Genomic DNA, 18,753 nt, shown 5'->3' on the forward strand with positions numbered 1-18,753 from the left:
GGTGTGCTTTGTCTAATCCTGTTGAACAGCAACCTGCCGACTCAGGGTAGCAGCTGAGGCAGCAGCTCTGAGAGGTCATGTGACATAGGCACATGGTGAATGGAGTGGCAGCGGTGAGATGTGAATGTGGGTTTATCCAGTGTATTTGCTCTGAGGCAGGTATAGTTCCCTTTCCTTATTGTTCTGCCTCATTTTTGGGAAGCTGTCCGAGAACTGAGACCACATCAGTCCAGGACTTAGCAAAGCACACACATGACACGCATTTTTGGTGATTGACGGGGAAGGTCAGGCCTGCTTAGATTTTCTTGAGTGGATGGAGAAGTGAACTTCCTTTATGCCTGTTATGTCACTGGCTTTGTGGTTGTCAGTCATTTAATCTCATGGTGCCGAAGTACTTCATTGGCAAGAGGGGCTAGTAGAATCGGAGGTGGTGTGGCTGAGTTGGAGCTCACTTGTCTGTCGTGAAGCCCTGTAGTGGCCTCCTACCAGCTAGCTACAAGTTGAGGTTCAGAGTGAAACGTGGCTGGGAGAGGGCCTTTGGCTTTGGGGCTGAAGTTCCTTACCAGGCCATGAGTAGATGAACCTTCGTGTTTGTCGAATGTCATTGTGTGCCCAGCATTGCTGTGGCTCTGTGCTTATGAGGATTGGAAAGTCCTATAGTCCCTGTACCTGGAGGTGGGCAGCAGGCATCATGTCTGTTCTGTCCTCTGTGGTATGAGAAAATGTAGGATTGAAGCCTGTAAGCTGCTTGGGTGTTTGGATGGGGGCATTGATTGCCCAGGGATCTCAGAACTGAGTCAACACATATCTAGATACTGGGTTCTTGTTTCTGGCCAGAGATGATACTTTTGAAACAAAGGGCAGGTAAAGATATTGTCTCCCTGAAGCTTTACTTCCCAAGCTTAAAGAGAGAAAAGGACATCATGTAATAAATGTTACAGCTGATGATAAGCAGACGTGTCTTTTCCTTGCAACTTTTTTTTAAACACCTTTGTTGAGATATGGTTAACCTATCACGTGATATTAATATCACATGCAAGTAAAATTTTGCTGAAGATCATTCAGAAGCAGTTGCAGCAGTATATTGACAGGGAACTGCCAGAAATTCAAGCCAAATTCAGAAGAGGTTGCAGAACCAGGGATATCATTGGTATATCAGATGGATCCTGGCTGAAAGCAGAGAACAGCAGAAAGATGTTTACCTGTGTTTTATTGACTATGCAAAGGCATTTAACAGTGTGAATCATAACAAATTGTGGATAACTTTGTGAAGAATGGGAATTCCAGAACACTTAATTGTGCTCATGGGGAACCTGTACATAGATCAAGAGGCAGTCGTTCAGACAGAACAAGGGGATACTGCATGGTTTAAAGTCAGGAAAGGTGTGTGTCGGGGTTGTATCCTTTCACCATACCTATTCAGTCTGTATGCTGAGCAAATAATCTGAGAAGCTGGGCTATATGAAGGAGAATGGAGCATCACGATTGGAGGAAGACTCATTAACAACCTGTGTTATGCAGATGACACAATCTTGCTTGCTGAAAGTGAAGAGGACTTGAAGCACTGATGAACATCAGAGACCACAGCCTTCAGTATGGATTACACCTCAACATAAGGAAAACAAAAATCCTCACAACTGGACCAATAAGCAACATTGTGATAAACAGAGATAAGATCAAAGTTGTCAAAGAGTTCGTTTTACTTGGATCCACAATCAACTCCCATGGAAGCAGCGGTCAAGAAATCAAAAGACGCGTTGCATTGGGCAGATCTGCTGCAAAAGACCTCTTTAAAGTGTTGAAAAGCAAAGATGTCACCTTGAGGACTAAGGTGCGCCTGACCCAAGCCATGGTTTTTTCAATCCCCTCATATGCATGTGAAAGCTGCACGATAAATAAAGAAGACTGAAGAAGAATTGATGCCTTTGAATTGTGATGTTGGAGAATAATATTAAATATACCATGGACTGCCAAAAGAATGAACAAATCTGTCTTGGAAGAAGTACAACCAGAATGCTCCTTAGAAGCAAGGATGGCGAGACTACGTCTCACATAGTTTGGACATATTATTAGGAGGAATCAGTCCCTGAAGAAGGACCTCATGCTTGGTAAAGTTGAGGGTCAATGAAAAAGAGGAAGACCCTCAGTGAGATGGGTTGACACAGTGGCTGTAACAATGGGCTTAAGCAAAACAATGATTGTGAGGATGGCTCAGGGCCGGGCAGTGTTTTGTTCCATTGTACATAGGGTCGCTATGAGTTGAAACCAACTCAGTGGGACCTGACAACAAGTTAATGTATCATACAATTCACCCATTTAAAGTGTACAATTCAGTGTTTTTTTTTTTTTTTGGTATGTTCGTAGGATCATTGCTGCTTTTTTACTCTCGTTGTCTCAGAGGTTGGATAACAGTCTTCAAGTGCATGAAGACTTGGTGGGAGATAAAAGGCTGCATCTTTTTGTAGTATTATTAGGAAATCATTTTTTTGGAAAAGGTTTTTAATGTTACCCGGTGTTTGAAGAGTTGGGGCTCATTCCCCTTGAACTCTGACTCAGACCCTTGGGCAGCTTCTGACTGCAGGTGATATGCAACTTGGGCTCTTGTGGGACTGTTCCCTGTGTCACTGACAGCCAGGGTGGCATAGTCTCCCGGTGTGGATATCAGCCTCCTCAGGCTGCTCTGTCAGCTCAGCTGCTTGGGTTCTCAAGTCAACAGTGGGGTTTGTGCAGAAACTCCCAGGCCAACTGTTAGTCACACACCAGCCCACCTGAAGGGCATTCTGCAGGAAGGTGTTGGGGGCTTAGCCATTGGAGGTGGTGGAGGCTCCTCTGTGGAGAGGCCTAAGAAATTTTTTAAAAAATAGTATTGTATTGTGTTTTCGGTAAAGGTTTACACAGCAGTTCAGGTTCCCATTCAACAATTTCTACACAGATTGTTCAGTGACGTTGGTTATATTCTTCACAATGCCTGAACATTCTCATTATTTCTATTCAGGCTGTTCTGTTTCTGTTAATCTAGTTTCCTTGTTCCCTTATATTCTCATCTTTGTTTTAGAGTAATTGTTGACCATTTTGTCTCCTATGGGTGATTTTTTTAAAGGAGCATAAGCAAATTGTATTTTGAGCAGATGTACCTTAGTGATTCCTGTTCCCATGGAGAGTTGTGGAACCAGAGCCCTATTGTGGTGGCTTCCATCATGTGCACCAGGCTTACGTGGATCGGCCCACACCTCTGTGGCATGCCAGAGTGAAGCCATTTCCTCTGTGTTGGTAGAAACATATTGCCTAACTGGTCACTTTTTCCAGACATTTCTTTGGAAAATGAAGGAAGAATAGCAAACTCAGTTCTCCTCTGGGCCTTCCAGTGGTGGGAGGTTGAGGCCACCTCTGAGCCATGCAGCTGGGGCCCAGGCCTTGTCATGTGCGGACTGTGAGTCCAGCACAGTGAAGCCAGGCTATCTTGTGAAGGGTGGCTTAAAAAGGAGGGGAAAATGGACCTAAACAGGAGACCCTTGTGGACCCCTCCCCCTTCCAGTCTGTTCTCCTGAATCCTTGTCTCTGGGAGAGAGTCCCCATTAGCTTAGTGAGGAACTGCTGCTGAGTATCCCGTAGCTGGCTGCCCATTGGCTCCAGTGACTCGTGTGGAAGGTTGTTTAAACCAAAAAAACTAAATCCGTTGCCATTGAGTTGATTCCAACTCATAGTGACCCTATAGGACAAAGTAGAACCATCCCATAGAGTTACCAAGGAGCACCTGGTGGATGCAAACTGCCAACCTTTTGGTTAGCAACCATAGTGCTTAACCACTACGCCATCTGGTTTTCTGGAAGGTTGTTTGTGCCTAGGTTATTATTATTATTATTTTAATTTTATTGTGCTTTAAGTGAAAGTTTACAGATCAAGTCAGCCTCTCATACAAAAATTTATATACACTTTGCTACATACCCCCAGTTACTCTCCCCCTAATGAGACAGTATACTCCTTTCTGCCACTCTCTATTTTCATGTCCATTCAGCCAGCTTCTGACCCCCTTTGCCCTTTCATCTCCCCTCCAGACAGGAGACGCCCACACAGTCTAATGTGTCTACTTGATCCAAGAAGCTCACTCTTCAGCAGTATCATTTTCTATCCCACGGTCCAGTCTAATCCCTGTCTGAAGAGCTGGCTTTGGGAATGGTTCCTGGCTTGGGCTAACAAAAGGTCTGGGAACCATGACCTCCAGGGTACCTCTAGTCTTAGTCAGACCATTAAATCTGGTCTTTGTACGAGAATTTGAGGTCTGCATCCCACTGCTCTCCTGCTCCTTCGGGTTCTCTGTTGGTTCCCTGTCAGGGCAGTTATCGGTTGTAGCCGGGCACCATCCAGTTCTTCTGGTCTCAGGCTGATGTAGTCTCTGGTTTATGTGGCCCTTTCTGTCTCTTGGGCTCCTCATTACTTTGTGTCTTTGGTGTTCTTCATTCTCCTTTGCTCCAGGTGGGTTGAGACCAGTTGATGCACCTTAGATGGCCTCTTGCTAGCGTTTAAGACCACAGACACCTCTCTCCAAAGTGGGATGCAGAATATTTTCTTAATAGATTTTATTATGCCAATTGACTTAGATGTCCCCTGAAACCATGGCCCCCAAACCCCTGCCCCTGCTGCACTGGCCTTCGAAGCATTCAGTTTATTCAGGAAACTTCTTTACTTTTGATTTAGTCCAGTTGTACAGACCTCTTCTGTACTGTGTGTTATCTTTCCCTTCACCTAAAGTAGTTCTTATCTACTAATTAGTGAAAAGCGCTCTCCCTCCCTTCCCCCTGCCCGCTCTCATAACCATCAAAGAATATTTTCTTCTCTGTTTAAACTATTTTTCAAGTTCTTATAGTGGTGGTCTCATACAATATGTGTCTTTTTGCAACAGACTAATTTCACTCAGCATAATGCCTTCCAGATTTCTCCATATTATGAAATGTTTCGCAGATTCATTGTTCTTTATTGATGTGTAGTATTCCATTCTATGAATATACCATAAATTATTTATCCATTCATCCATCGATGGGCACCTTGGTTGCTTCCGTCTTTTTGCTATTATAAACAGTGCTGCAGTGAACATGGGTGTGCATATATCTGTTCGTGTAATGGCTCATTTCTCTAGGATATATTGCAAGGAGTGGGATTGGTGGGTCGTGTGGTAGTTCTATTTCTAGTTTTTTAAGGAAGCGCCAGATCGATTTCCAAAGTGGTTGTACCATTTGACATTCCCACCAGCACTGTATAAGTGTTCCAGTCTCTCCACAACATCTCCAACATTTATTTTGTGTTTTTTGGATTAATGCCAGCCTTGTCGGAGTGAGATGGAATCTCGTCGTAGTTTTTTTGTTGTTGTTGTAGTTTTGATTGGCATTTCTCTAATGGCTAATGATCGTGAGCATTTCCTCATGTATCTGTCAGCTGTCTGAATGTCTTCTTTAGTGAAGTGCCTGTTCATACCCTTCGCCCATTTTTTAATAGGGTTATTTGTCTTTTTGTAATTGAGTTTTTGAAGTATCATGTAGATTTTAGAGATCAGACGCTGATCAGAAGTGCCATAGCTAAAATCTTTCTCCCAGTCTGTATGTAATCTTTTTGCTCTTTTGGTGAAGTCTTTGGATGACCATAGATGTTTTACCTTTAGGAGCTCCCAGTTGTCTAGATTCTCTTCCGCATTGTTAGTAAAGTTTTGTATACTCTTTATGCCATGTATTAGGACTCCTAGCATTGTCCCTATTTTTTCTTCCATGATCTTTATTGTTTTAGATTTTATATTTAGGTCTTTGATCCATTTGAGTTAGTTTTTGTGCATGGTGTGAGGTATGAGTCTTGTTTCATTTTTTTGCAGATGGATATCCAGTTACGCCAGCACCATTTGTTAAAGAGACTGTCTTTTCCCCGTTTAACTGACTTTGGGCCTTTGTCAAATATCAGCTGCTCATATGTGGATGGTTTTATGTCTGGATTCTTAATTACATTCAGTTGGTCTATGTATCTGTTTTTGTACCAGTACCAGCTATTCTGGCTACTGTGGCTTCTAAAATCAGGTAGAGTGAGGCCTCACACTTTGTTCTTCTTTTTCAGTAATGCTTTACTTTTCCGGGGCCTCTTTTCCTTCCATATGAAGTTGGTGATTTGTTTCTCCATCTCACTAGAAAGCGTTGTTGGAATTTGGATGGGAATTGCATTGTATCTATAGATGGCTTTTGGTAGAAGAGACATTTTTACGATGTTAAGTCTTCCTCTCCGTGAGCAAGGTATGTTTTTCCACTTATGTAGGTCTCTGTTGGTTTCTTGGAGTAGTGTCTTGCAGTTTTCTTTGTATAGGTCTTTTGCGTCTCTGGTAAGATTTATTCCTAAGTACTTTATCTTCTTGGGGGCTACTGTAAATGGTACTGATTTGGTGATTTCCTCTTCAGTGTTCTTTTTGTTGGTGTAGAGGAATCCAGCTGATTTTTGTATGTTTATCCTGTACCCGGATACTCTGCTGAACTCTTCTATTAGTTTCAGTAGTTTTCTGGAGGATTCCTTAGGGTTTTCTGTGTATAAGATCATGTCATCTGCAAATAGTGATGCTTCTTCCTTACCAATCTGGATGCCCTTTAATTCTTTATCTAGCCTAATTTCTCTGGCTAGGACCTCCAGCTGAATGTTGAGTAAGGGTGGTGATAAAGGGCATCCTTATCTGGTTCCTGATCTCAAGGGGAATGCTTTCGGACTCTCTCCATTTAGGATTATGTTGGCCATTGGCTTTGTGTAAATGCCGTTTATTATGTTGAGGAATATTCCTTCTATTCCTATTTTGCTGAGAGTTTTTATCATGAATGGGTGCTGAACTTTGTCAAATGCCTTTTCTGCATCAATTGATAAGATCATGTGATTCTTGTCTTTTGTTTTATGTATGTGATGGATTACCTTAATTGTTTTTCTAATGTTGAACCATCCCTGCATACCTGGTATGAATCCCACTTGGTCATGGTGAATTTTTTTGTTTGATATGTTGTTGAATTCTGTTGGCTAGAACTTTGTTGAGGATTTTTGTATCTAAGTTCATGAGGGATATAGGTCTGTAATTTTCTTTTTTTCTGGTGTCTGTACCTGGGTTTGGTATCAGGGATAGGCAGGCTTCATAGAATGAGTTTGGGAATATGCGGTCCTTTTCTATGCTCTGAAATACCTTTAGTAGTAATGGTGTTATCTCTTCTCCGAAAGTTTGGTAGAACTCTGCAGTGAAGCAGTCCAGGCCAGGGTTTTTTTTTTGTTGGGAGTTTTTTGATTACTTTTTCAGCCTCTTCTTTTGTTATGGGTTTATTTAGTTGTTCTACCTCTGTTTGTGTTATTTTAGGTATGTAGTGTGTTTCTAGGAATTCATCCATTTCTTCTAGGTTTTCAAATTGGTTAGAGTACAATTTTTCATAGTAATCTGATATGACTTTAATTTCAGTTGGGCCTCTTGTGATATCATCCATCTCATTTCTTATTCGGGTTATTTGCTTCTTCTCCTGTTTTTCTTTTGTCAGTTTGGCCAACGGTTTATCAATTTTTAAAATTTTTTTCAAAGAACCAGCTTTTGGTCTTGTTAACTCCTTCAATTGTTTTTCCGTTTTCGGTTTCATTTAATATGCTCTAATTTTTTGTTGTTGTTGTTCAGTAATATTTATTGTACTTTTGGTGAAAGTTTGCAGAGCAAATTACGTTCCTGTTTCACAATTTCTTTGCAAATCGTTCAGCGACATTAGTTAGATTTTTTATTTTCATTTAATTAGATTTTCATTTAATTGCATTCTCATTGTTCCGTTTCCAGTAATCTAGTTTCCCTATCCCTTTATCTACTCGTCTTTGCTTTAGAATAATTGTTGACCTTTTGGTCTTATGTAGATGGCTTTTTTAATAGAGCACCATACTCATGGATAATATCCTTTATTTTGTAGGCCAATATGTTATTTTGCTAAAAGATGACCTCGGGGAATAGTGTTCGTTCTACGACTATGGTTTTAAGACATTTCTTAGGAATCCTCTGTTCTCTCAAGTAAAAGAATATTTTATGTGACTATTGGAATCAACTCGACGGCAATGTGTGCAGGTAGTGAAGAGAACTAGCCATTGCTAAATCTGCACATACTACCCTGCTAGACAGTTCTAGTCTCAGCCAGTGCTCAAAAGTTCCTCTGCTGGTCTTTAGTTCCATCCTTCTGTGATACCGTAACTCTGATATCACAACTGGCCTGCCGTCCTCATCCTTATTTAAAATCTGAATAAAGGAAGCTGAGCTCATGCTCTAATTTTTATTAGTTGCTTTCTTCTGGTGCCTGAGGGTTTCTTTTGTTGCTCTCTTTCTATTTGTTCAAGTTGTAGGGATAATTCTTTGATTTTGGCCCTTTCTTCTTTTTGTATGTGTGCATTTATTGATATAAATTGACCTCTGAGCACTGCTTTCGCTGTGTCCCAAAGGTCCTGATAGGAAGTGTTTTCATTCTCATTGGATTCTATGAATTTCTTTATTCCATTCTTGATGTCTTCTATGACCCAGTTGTTTTTGAGCAGGGTATTGTTCAGTTTCCAAGTGTTTGATTTCTTTTCCCTACTTCTTCTGTTAATGATTTATACTTTTATGGACTTACGGTCAGAAAAGATGCTTTGTAATATTTCAATGTTTTGGATTCTGCTAAGGCTTTCTTTTTGACCTGATATGTGGTCTGTTCTAGAGAATGTTCCATGTGCACTAGAAAAGAAAGTATACTTGGCTGCTGTTGGGTGGAGTGTTCTGTATATGTCTTTGAGGTCAAGTTGGTTGATTGTGGCATTTAGATCTTCTGTGTCTTTATCGAGCTTCTTTCTGGATATTCTGTCCTTCACTAAATGTGGTGTGTTGAACTCTCCTACTATAATTGTCGAGCTGTCTATCTCACTTTTTCAATCCTGTTAGAGTTTGTTTTATGTATCTTGCAGCCCTGTCATTGGGTGCATAAATATTTAATATGGTTATATTCTTCTGGTATATTGTCCCTTTAATCATTATATGGTGTCCTTCCTTATGCTTTGTGGTGGATTTAACTTTAAAGTGTATTTTGATTGTTGTTTGCTTGATTTATTTTTTTCCATCCTTGAAGTTTTCGTTTGTGTCTCTAAGTCTAAGATGTGTCTCTTACAGGCAGCATATAGATGGATCGTGTTTTTTTATCCATTCTGTCACTCTCTGTCTCTTTATTGGTACCTTTAGTTCATTTACATATAGCGTAATTTTTTTTTATGAGTTTAGTGCTATCGTTTTGATGTGTTTTTTTGTGTGTTGTTGACAGTTTCTTTTCCCACTTAATTTTTTGTGCTGAGTAGTTTATATATTGTCTTTTCCTCTTATTCATTGTTGTTGATTTTGTTTCTGCTGAGTCTCTATTTTTTTGTTGTATTTTATTTTGATGAATAGGATTGTTAGTCTCCTTTGTGGTTACCTTAATATTTGCCCCTATTTTTCTAAGTTTAAACCTAAATTTTATTCTTTATATCACCTTGTCTTTCTCTCCATATGAAAGATCTATGACTTACATTTTTTAGTCCCTCTTTATTGTTTTAATGTTTCTTCTTTTACATATGACCCCACTGTTTCCCTGTTTTGAGTGTTTTTTTAATCTTGATTTATTTTTGTGGTTTCCCTACCTGGGTTGACATCTGATTGCCCTATCCAGTGATCTAGTCTTGGGTTGATACCTGATATTATTGATTTTCTAACCAAAGAACTCCCTTTAGTATTCCTTACAGTTTTGGTTTGGTTTTTACGAAGTCCCTAAACTTCTGTTTATCTGGATATGTCCTGATTTCACCTTCATATTTGAGAGACAGTTTTGGTGAATTTATGATACTTGGCTAGCAATTTTTTTCCTTCAATACTGTGAATACGTCATACCACTGCCTTCTTGCCTACATGGTTTCAGCTGGGTAGTCCAATCTTATTCTTATTGACTCTCCTTTGTAGGTGACTTTACGTTTATCCCTAGCTGTTCTTAAAATTCTCTCTTCATCTTTGGTTTTGGCAAGTTTGATTATAATACGTCTTGGTGACTTTCTTTTGAGATGTGTACCTTATGTGGAGCTTGATGAGCATCTGAGATTGATATCGTCTCATCTTTCACAGTATCAGGGAAGTTCTGCGCCAGCAAATCTTCAACAATTCTTTCTGTATCTTCTGTTATCCCTCCCCGTTCTGGTACTCCAATCACTCGTAGGTTATTTCTTTTGGTAGAGTCTCACATGATTCTTAGGGTTTCTTCATTTTTTTTAATTCTTTTATCTGATTATTCTTCAAATACGTTGGTGCCAAGTCTTTGTCTTCAGTCTCAGCACTTCTGCCTTTCAGTTGCTCAATTTTGCTCCTCTGACTTTCTATTGAGTTGTCTAATTCTGTAATTTTATTGTCAATCTTCTGAATTTCTGATTGATATCTCTCTATGGATTCTTACAGCTTATTAAATTTTTCATTATGTTCTTGCATTACCTTTTTTAATTTTTTCACCTGCTTTATCTGTGTGTTCCTTGGCTTGTTCTGCATATTGCCTGATCTCCTTCCTGATCTCGTTCCTGATGTCTTCAAGATTCTGTGTATTAATCGTTTGTGTTCCGCATCCGGCAATTCCAGGAAGGCACTTTCACAGAGAAGATTCCTAGTTTCTTTGTTTTGAAAGCTTGTTGAAGTGGTCATGACCTGCTTCTTTATGTGATTTGGTATTGACTCTTGTCTCCAAAGGTATCTAAAAGTTATTAATTTATGTTTGTTTACTGTATCCTAGCTTCTTGCTTTGGTTTGTTTTGATATGCCAAAATAGGTTGCTTGAGTGAGCTAGCTTGATTATTTTCGCCTTTGAAGCTCTAACATCCTGTCACCAGGTGGCTAGAGCTGTTATCACCTATATGAGCCTGGGAGTCAATTCACTTTTCTTATATGGATTCAGCTCAGATGTTCAGGTAGTTGGTCATCAAGTGTGTGGTACAGGCTCTGTCCTCTTGTCTTAGAGGAGCAGGGGTGATTGGTGTAGGTACCGGTATCTGGTTGCAGCAGAGAGTTACACTCTGAATAAGGCAGGGTCCCCCGAGTGTCTGTGAGGACAGCACATCCCTGTTCCCTAGAGCGCACAGGTGGGTGGGTCCTGCAGATGGACCATGGGCACCCAGTGCCTTTGGTTGTAAGGACTGGGAGGTACCGGTTATCCTTGGACCCCTGTTGTGGGTGGCCAGGTGACCTCAGTGGAGCCACCAGTCCCTAGGCCCCCGATGTGAGTAGGTGAGGACCCTGTTCGATAGGCAAAGTGGTATGAAATATCAAATACCCACCTTTCCACTGCACAGCTGAAACAGTTGCAGTCTGCCAACAAGGGCTTATTGTCCTGAAATAGGCCCTCACAGGTCCCTGTAGGCGTGAAAGATACTCAGAATCCGTGGACCATTTATGCCTGGACAGAAGCTACCTCTGTCCTGAGCTCCCCAGCTTAGTGGAGCTGGCAAATTATGTTTTCCCCCAGTTGTAAATTTATTCCTTCTCCTAGGCTGGGAGAATGGCTCATGGCGCTCGGCAGGGCCTATCTCAGGCCCAGGGAAATCGACAGCCAGTGAAGCTGGCTTGGGGGCAGGGGCTGGGGATGTGGTAAAATATACACTAGTACTTAGCTTTTGCCAAGAGTGTTGTTCTTCTCGGGTTCCAGAGGTGTGAATAGGCTCTGCGGCTGGCTGTTTGTCCCTGAGTAAAGCGCAGCGAAAAGCTACTACCAGCCCGCCACGGTCGCTCCTGGGAATGGTGCCTGGGGGATCCCAGCAATTCAGATCTGGCAACTTCTCTCCTCTTCTGAACTTTGTCTCCCTCCCCCTGCCGCTCAGTCTGTTTTCTCACTTTGCCTTTGATGTTGAGGGCTCCTAGCTTGTCATAAATATAATCGTTTCACTTTTTTTTTTTCGGGTCTTGGTTGTAAGAGGGATCACCGGAAGCGTCTGGCTGTTCTACCATCTTGGCCCCACCTCCTGTGCCTAGGTTATTAAAAAAATAATAATAATAATAACAGCTTCATTAAGATATAATTCACATACCACAAAGTTTATCATTTTAAAGTGTACAATTCAGTGGTTTTCAGTATCTGTTTATAGAGTTGTGCAACTATTAACTGCTATCTAATTCCAGAACATTTCTGTCACCCCAAAAAGAAACCCATTCCATTCACAGTCAGTCTTCATTTCCCTTCCCCCTAACCTATAAAAAAAAAAAAAAAAACCTATGGCAGCCGCTAATCTACTTTCTATCCCTCTGAATTTGTCTGTTATAGACATTTCATATCAGTGGAATCTTGCTGTGTGGCCTTTTGTGTCTGACTTCTTCCACTTTGCATAATATTTGCAAGGTTCATTCATGTTGTAGCTTGTATCAGAACTTCATTCATTTTTATGACTGAATAATATTCTGTGGTATGACTATATCACAATTTGTTTATTTTTTCAACAGTTGATAGACGTTTGGATTGTTAATACTTTCTGACTTGTGAATAATGCTGCTGTGAACATTCATGTACAATTTTTTGTGTGGACATATGTTTTCAGTTTTCTTGGGTATATATCTACAAGTGGAGTTGCTGGGTCATATGGTAACTCTGTGTTTAACTTTTTGAGGAACATGCATACTGCTTTCCATAGAAGCTGTACCATTTTACAATCCTACCAGCAGTGTACCAGGGTATTAACTTTTCCACATCCTTGCCAACACTTTTTTTTTCTTATCAGTGCTTTTCATTTTCCGTTTGTTGATTATAGCCACCCTAGTGAGTGTAAGGAAACCCTGGTGGCGAAGTGGTTAAGTGCTACAGCTGCTAACCAAAAGGTCGGCAGTTCGAATCCGCCAGGCGCTCCTTGGAAACTCTATGGGGCAGTTCTACTCTGTCCTATAGGATCGCTGTGAGTCGGAATCAACTCGATGGCAGTGGGTACTGAGTGTAAAGTAGTATCTCATTGTGGCTTTGATTTGCATTTTTCTAATGACTAAGAATGTTGAGCATCTTTTCATGTGCTTATTGGCCTGGTGATCTGCTTCCAAAAGATCACAGCCTTGAAAACCCTATGGAGCAATTCTGTGCTGCACGCACAGGGTTGTGGTGCGTCAGAATTGTCTCGACAGCAACTAACAACAACAACATTGGCCATTTGTATATCTTGTTTGGAAAAATGTCTTTTCAAGCCCTTCGCACATTTTTTAATTGGATTGTTTGTCTTTTTGTTGAGCTGTAGAAGTTCTTTGTATAGTCTGAATAATAGTCCATTGTCAGATATATGCTTTACAGATATTTTCTCCTGTTCTGTGGGTTATCTTTTCACTTACTTGATGGTATCCTCCCAGGGTATTTATGAAAAGGATATGAGCCATTCTTCCTGGCAGTTAGCCGGTTACCATACTTCTTAAGTGCATCTGATCTGCTAGGTGCTGGGTTAGGAGCTTCAGGAGGGTTAAAATGTGTTTGTGCTTTGGGGTTCAGAGGTCTTTGTCTTCTGGTGCCCTCCAGTCACTTCACCTTCATGTATCACCCAAAACTTCCCCCGAAGTTAGTGCTTGTGCTGCCCCTGGGAAGCAGAGTCTTTCCCCATCTATGTGTCAGGAAACCTGTGCGCCAGGGATGGGACCACGTGTGGTGTTGGGCAGAGGCCCAGGCTCCTCTGAACAGGGCCAGATCAGTGGGCTGGCGTCCAAGGCAGGGAATCCTACTTGGGCACATTGAGCTGATGACTGGCTGCAGGGCAGTTGGGGCCATTATTACGTGGTCAGCCTAAATATTGAGGGCATGGAGGTGGGCTTTTGGCAACCTCTACCATGTGAAGTCAGGAAGCCAATTATTCAGGGTGCTGTTTTTCTGGGTAAATGTGCAGGCTTTAATCTAATGGAAGCCTGCCAGTGGGTTTATGCAGCTCAGCTCTGATGATCCTTGATGCTGGCCCTTTCTGGCAGGAGGTAGGAGGCAGCTTGAATGTCCTCAGAAAGGGCTGAGCTGTCCTGTCTTGCTCCAGGCTGTATTGGTCCACATCTTAGACCTTTTAATGACCTAACTCTGTGTCCCAAAACAGAGCAGAAAACAGGTTCCCTTTGAATCAGGGAACTCCTTCTTTGAAGCGCTGTTCTTTTTCCTTTCTCCATTTTTCCCTTCTTTCCCCTCGCTCTTCCTTCCCCTTTTCTAGTCCCCTGACTCCTGTGGGCCAAGTTCTCAGGGCCATGTGTTGGTTGATTTTTCCTGGTTCCTGCCTGATACGATGGAATAGCTGGTTTCAGAGCAAGGTGGGTTGATCTGAGCCTTCCCTCCCCACCTGATTCTTTATTTGGATGGTAAAGACTGTCTGCCCTCCCTCCCTCCCTCCAAAAAAAAAAAAAAAACAGTGGTGCTAAAAGCCAAAGGAAAAAGGAGCATTTACTGCAGACGGGACACTGGCAGGGACAAGGCCACCATAGTGCAAGAGACCCTAGTAGTGTTAGGAAGGAGGTGCATGAGTACGTGGACCTTGCCACGGGAGGGAAGAAGTAGTCCAAGATGGGGAATATATGTGGAAAAATTCCTTGCAGAATTACTTACAGTAAGAAACAACTGGAATGTAAATGTACAACCATTTGGAAATGGTTACCTTAAGGCAACTCCATGTAATCTGTTTTTTTTTTGTTGTTGTTGTTAGATGTTCTTGAGTCTTTTTCCACTTGTAACAGCCCCATTTAACAGTAGAATTGTCCTCTAGGCTGTAATCTTTACGGGAGTAGATCCCCAGTCTTTCTCCCTCTGAGCTAATGAGTGGATTCTAACCGCCAACCTTTCGGTTAGCAGCCGAATGCTTAACTGTTGAGCCACCAGGGCTCTTGAATTGCTTTTGAGTTGAAATCGACTCGATGACATCTAACAACATCATTTGAAATATAAGTTCTGAAGACCGTGTAGAAGTTTGGGGAATGCTTACTTACATGTGGTAATGATAAGTGGGAAAAAAAAAAATAGAGTGATTATGTCGTTAGGTCAGGTGCCATGGAGTTGGTTCCAACTCATAGCGACCCTTTGTACAACAGAATAAAACACTGCCCGTTCCTGCTCTACCCTCACAATCATTGCTGTGCTATGCTTGAGCCCATTGTTGCAGCCACTGTGTCAATCCATCTCATCAAGGGCCTTCCTCTTTTTCACCAACCTTCTTCTTTACTAAGCATGATGTCTTTCTCCAGGGACTGGTCCCTCCAGATACCATGTCCAAAGTACGTGAGACAAAGTCTCGCCATCCTCACTTCTAAGGAGCATTCTGGGTATACTTCTTCAAGACAGATTTGTTTGTTCTTCTAGCAGTCCATGGTATATTCAGTATTTTTTGCCAACACCATAATTCAAATGTTAAATAATTATGACTTTTTTTTTATAGCTCTCAAAAGCGCAAAGCTCATATCCTTAATGAAACAATCATAAAATTGTTAATACTACTGGTTGTGATGAGATGGTGGGATTTTTTTTCTCTGTTTTCCAAGGTTTTTGATATTTTTTTACATAGTGGAAAAATTCTATTAAATTTCAGAAAGGGATAAGGAGGACACTTGTTTCTTTTGGGTCCTTGGTGGCTAGGAGGCTCTCAACTTGCTCTCCTGACTTTGATAGTGGGCATGCCTTGGCTCTGCCCTAATTTGCTGCTTCTCGTCTTCAAAGGGAAACCCTGGTGATGTAGTGGTTAAGTGCTACGGCTGCTAACCAAAGGGTTGGCAGTTCGAATCCACCAGGCACTCCTTGGAAGCTCTATGGCGCAGTTCTACTCTGTCCTATAGGGTCGCTATGAGTCGGAATTGACTCGATGGCACTGGGTTTGGTTTTTTTTTTGGTGTTTTTAATCTTCAAAGGGCTGGGAAACCAGATAGCCAAGCTTGTTAGAACCGGTTGCTGTCAAGTCAGTTCTGACTCATGCTGACCGCATGTGTGTCACAATAGTACTGCTCCATAGGGTGTTCAGTGGCAGATTTTTCAGAAGTAGATTGCCAGGCCTTTCTTCCAAGACACCTCAGCTAAACTTGAACCGCCAACCTTTCAGGACTCCTAAGCTTGTTAGAAGTGGGTGTAACATGTAAGTACAGAGATGTGGCTCTGCTTTACACAAAGTGCCCTTGATCTGTGACTTCTGTCCTCTTCTGGAAACATTCTCTGTGAAGGAACAACATGTGTAAAGAGCCCAGAAGAACACGTGGCCTTACCTGGCACTCAGCTAATGCAAATCCCTTTTCTCCCTCCACACCCTGGGGAGCCTAACTGGATGCTGCAGAAGCCTTGTCACTGAGGTGCGTGTGACCCTCGGTAACAGCAAATGGTGGTGATGTAATTTGTTGCTGCTCCAAGGTCCAGGGAGATATGGGCACAGATAGAGCTGGCACAACAAAACCTGTTCCCTGAGAAGTTGCACAGGATTGAGTACCTGACTGGTGCCTCACCAGCTTTGGTGGCAATATTAAAAGACTAGATGAAGGTGCCAGCATGACTGATTGAAAATAAGTATTTGTTGCCTAGTTACTGACAGTTTTAGGATGTGTATGTCCCTTGATTAGGGAAATATTTTATCTTAAACTTGATTGTTGTTTTCTATGACATTTCATCACAGGAAGGCCGACTGGGAAGGCAAGGCTGAAACCATTCATTCTGACTTCTTGGTCTTTGGATCGACATTATTCTTTAAGGATCTGAACCTGGTTTTCAGAGATTTGCTACACATCCATGAAATAAGACAGGGTAAACAGTGACCTCAGTCTGCCCAGCAAATACTGAGCTCGGGCTGCTGTGTCTGTCAGGCCCTGTGCTCAGTGGGAGGGATGCAAGACATGGCTGTCCAAGTTCCAATCCTTGTGAGGCTCTAAAGCTAATGGTAAGGGTATCTTCAAATAACCCAGGCTCAGGGTCCTGGAGGGGCTCTTGTGTCTTGGGCAGGTTCATGTATAGGATAGACAGCCCAATTTGATTCCTGCCTTTGGGATCAGGAGTGAGCACTTCACCTGACAGAACTTCAGGTTCCCCGTGTGGGTGTTGCCCTTTTAGGGGAGGGGCCTCCCACTGCACAGGGATAATAGTCTTGAGAAGAATGACTGGCTGCCTGTTGACCCCTGTGCACGGTTGAGGCTTCAGCCTGACCAGAGCTGTTGGGTGCAAGGGACTGGCCTCCACTGATCAATCTCACAGGGGCCACTAGGTCTTGCTTCTGTCTGGTATCTCTAGGACACCGCCTTGGCATGGACTCAATTGTAAGAAGATGGGTTGGAGAGCCCACAGTTGGAGCAGGGGGAGGTGTAGGGAGTTGTCAGTGATTCATACCATCCAGGCCGTGGTGAGTAGAGTGCAAATTCAGGGTCTCGTGTCCCCTGGACAGTACTGTCTGTGTCTGGCCCTTTTTTGTTCTGTACATGGTCACTGATACTCATTGACCTGGGTCTCATTCTAGACAGTCAATTACTGTGGGCCAGGGTTACAGTGGCATCACACTCAGATATCACCTTCTTGAGGGTATACCTCAGCTTTTATGTTTGGTGTTTTGAATATTCTGGGTGACTCAACTACCTGTTGACACTATGTGATTAATATCAGCATCATGTGTGGGTTTCTACTATTTTACTCTCAGAAGACAATGACTTTGTTTCTCTTCTAAGTTTTTGGGGAAATAACCTCACTATTTCCTTGTATACTACAAACATTTAGACTAAAAATAATATTTTCTTTTCTGACCTTCCACCTCATGAGAGCCATTAAGACAAGACACCTTTGACACAGTTGTTGCAACAAAGGCCTCACGTTGCTGTGGGCGGCTTAGTTCTTTTGGTACCTAGGGTGGGAAGAGAGAGGGGTCTCAGGGTCCTCATACAGCACCATACCCCAGCTTTTTTTTTTTTTAATAGTTTTTATTTTGCTTTAAGTGAAAGTTTACAAATCAAGTCAGTCTCTCACATATAAACTTATATACACCTTACTACATACTCCCACTTACTCTCCCCCTAATGAGTCAGCCCGCTCCCTCCTTCCAGCCTCTCCTTTCGTGACCGTTTTGCCAGCTTCTAACCCCCTCTACCCTTCCATCTCCCCTCCAGACAGGAGATACCAACATAGTCTCAAGTGTCCTCCTGATGGAAGTAGCTCACTCCTCATCAGCATCTCTCTCCAACCCATTGTCCAGTCCAATCCATGTCTGCTATACCCCAGCTTTTTAAGAGACCCAGCTATGGATGGTCTGGAAGGCGAGTGGTGGATATATTGAGGGATGGCTGTGAGTTTTGAGTCACCCAGAAAAGAAACTTGGGGTCTTGATCCTGTGCACATCTAGCCTGACTGTACCTTTTCCATGTCCTGGTCCTTACTGCAGAGTGGCTTGTGCCTTTGTATGTGGTCTTGCATTGCTTTGCCAAGCACTACCTAGGGTTGAGCTGCATACTTTAGGTACTTCTTGAGGGTAGATTTTACTGTCTTACCTGGAGCCAGAAAGCCAAGGAACTGAAAGTGGTGTCTTCAGGACATGGTTCATGGTTATAGGTACAACCTCCTGTTTCTCTGGCTGCTTAAGGCACTAAGGTGCTTTCCATTAGAAAATCAAAATGTAAAGCCTTTCCAAGAACCACTAGTATGCTAAAAAAAGTCTCTACATTTATTGCTTTTCCTGTTTTTCTGTTTTTTAACCAAGAAATATTTCAAAAGGGAGATGCATAATCCTTTGGTAACCAAAAATTTTGTGTGTGTATGTGTGCTT

General features: G+C 42.2%; 1 protein-coding gene across 4 annotated transcripts in view; it reads left to right on the forward strand.

Moving 5' to 3' along the window:
- RANBP10 (RAN binding protein 10) overlaps positions 1 to 18,753 on the forward strand; it is a 73,529-nt gene that overhangs the window by 13,926 nt on the left and 40,850 nt on the right. The window contains exons 2-3 of one of the 4 annotated variants that reach the window (XM_023556570.2): positions 16,630 to 16,757; positions 17,238 to 17,346. The exons of the other annotated variants lie outside the window; for them this stretch is intronic. The gene's annotated coding sequence lies outside the window, so the exon portion shown is untranslated. The remainder of the gene's footprint in view (positions 1 to 16,629; positions 16,758 to 17,237; positions 17,347 to 18,753) is intronic. 4 annotated transcript variants of the gene reach the window in all.

The sequence above is a fragment of the Loxodonta africana genome, chromosome 21 (genome assembly GCF_030014295.1).
Source record: "Loxodonta africana isolate mLoxAfr1 chromosome 21, mLoxAfr1.hap2, whole genome shotgun sequence".
In the NCBI taxonomy this organism is placed as follows: domain Eukaryota; kingdom Metazoa; phylum Chordata; class Mammalia; order Proboscidea; family Elephantidae; genus Loxodonta; species Loxodonta africana.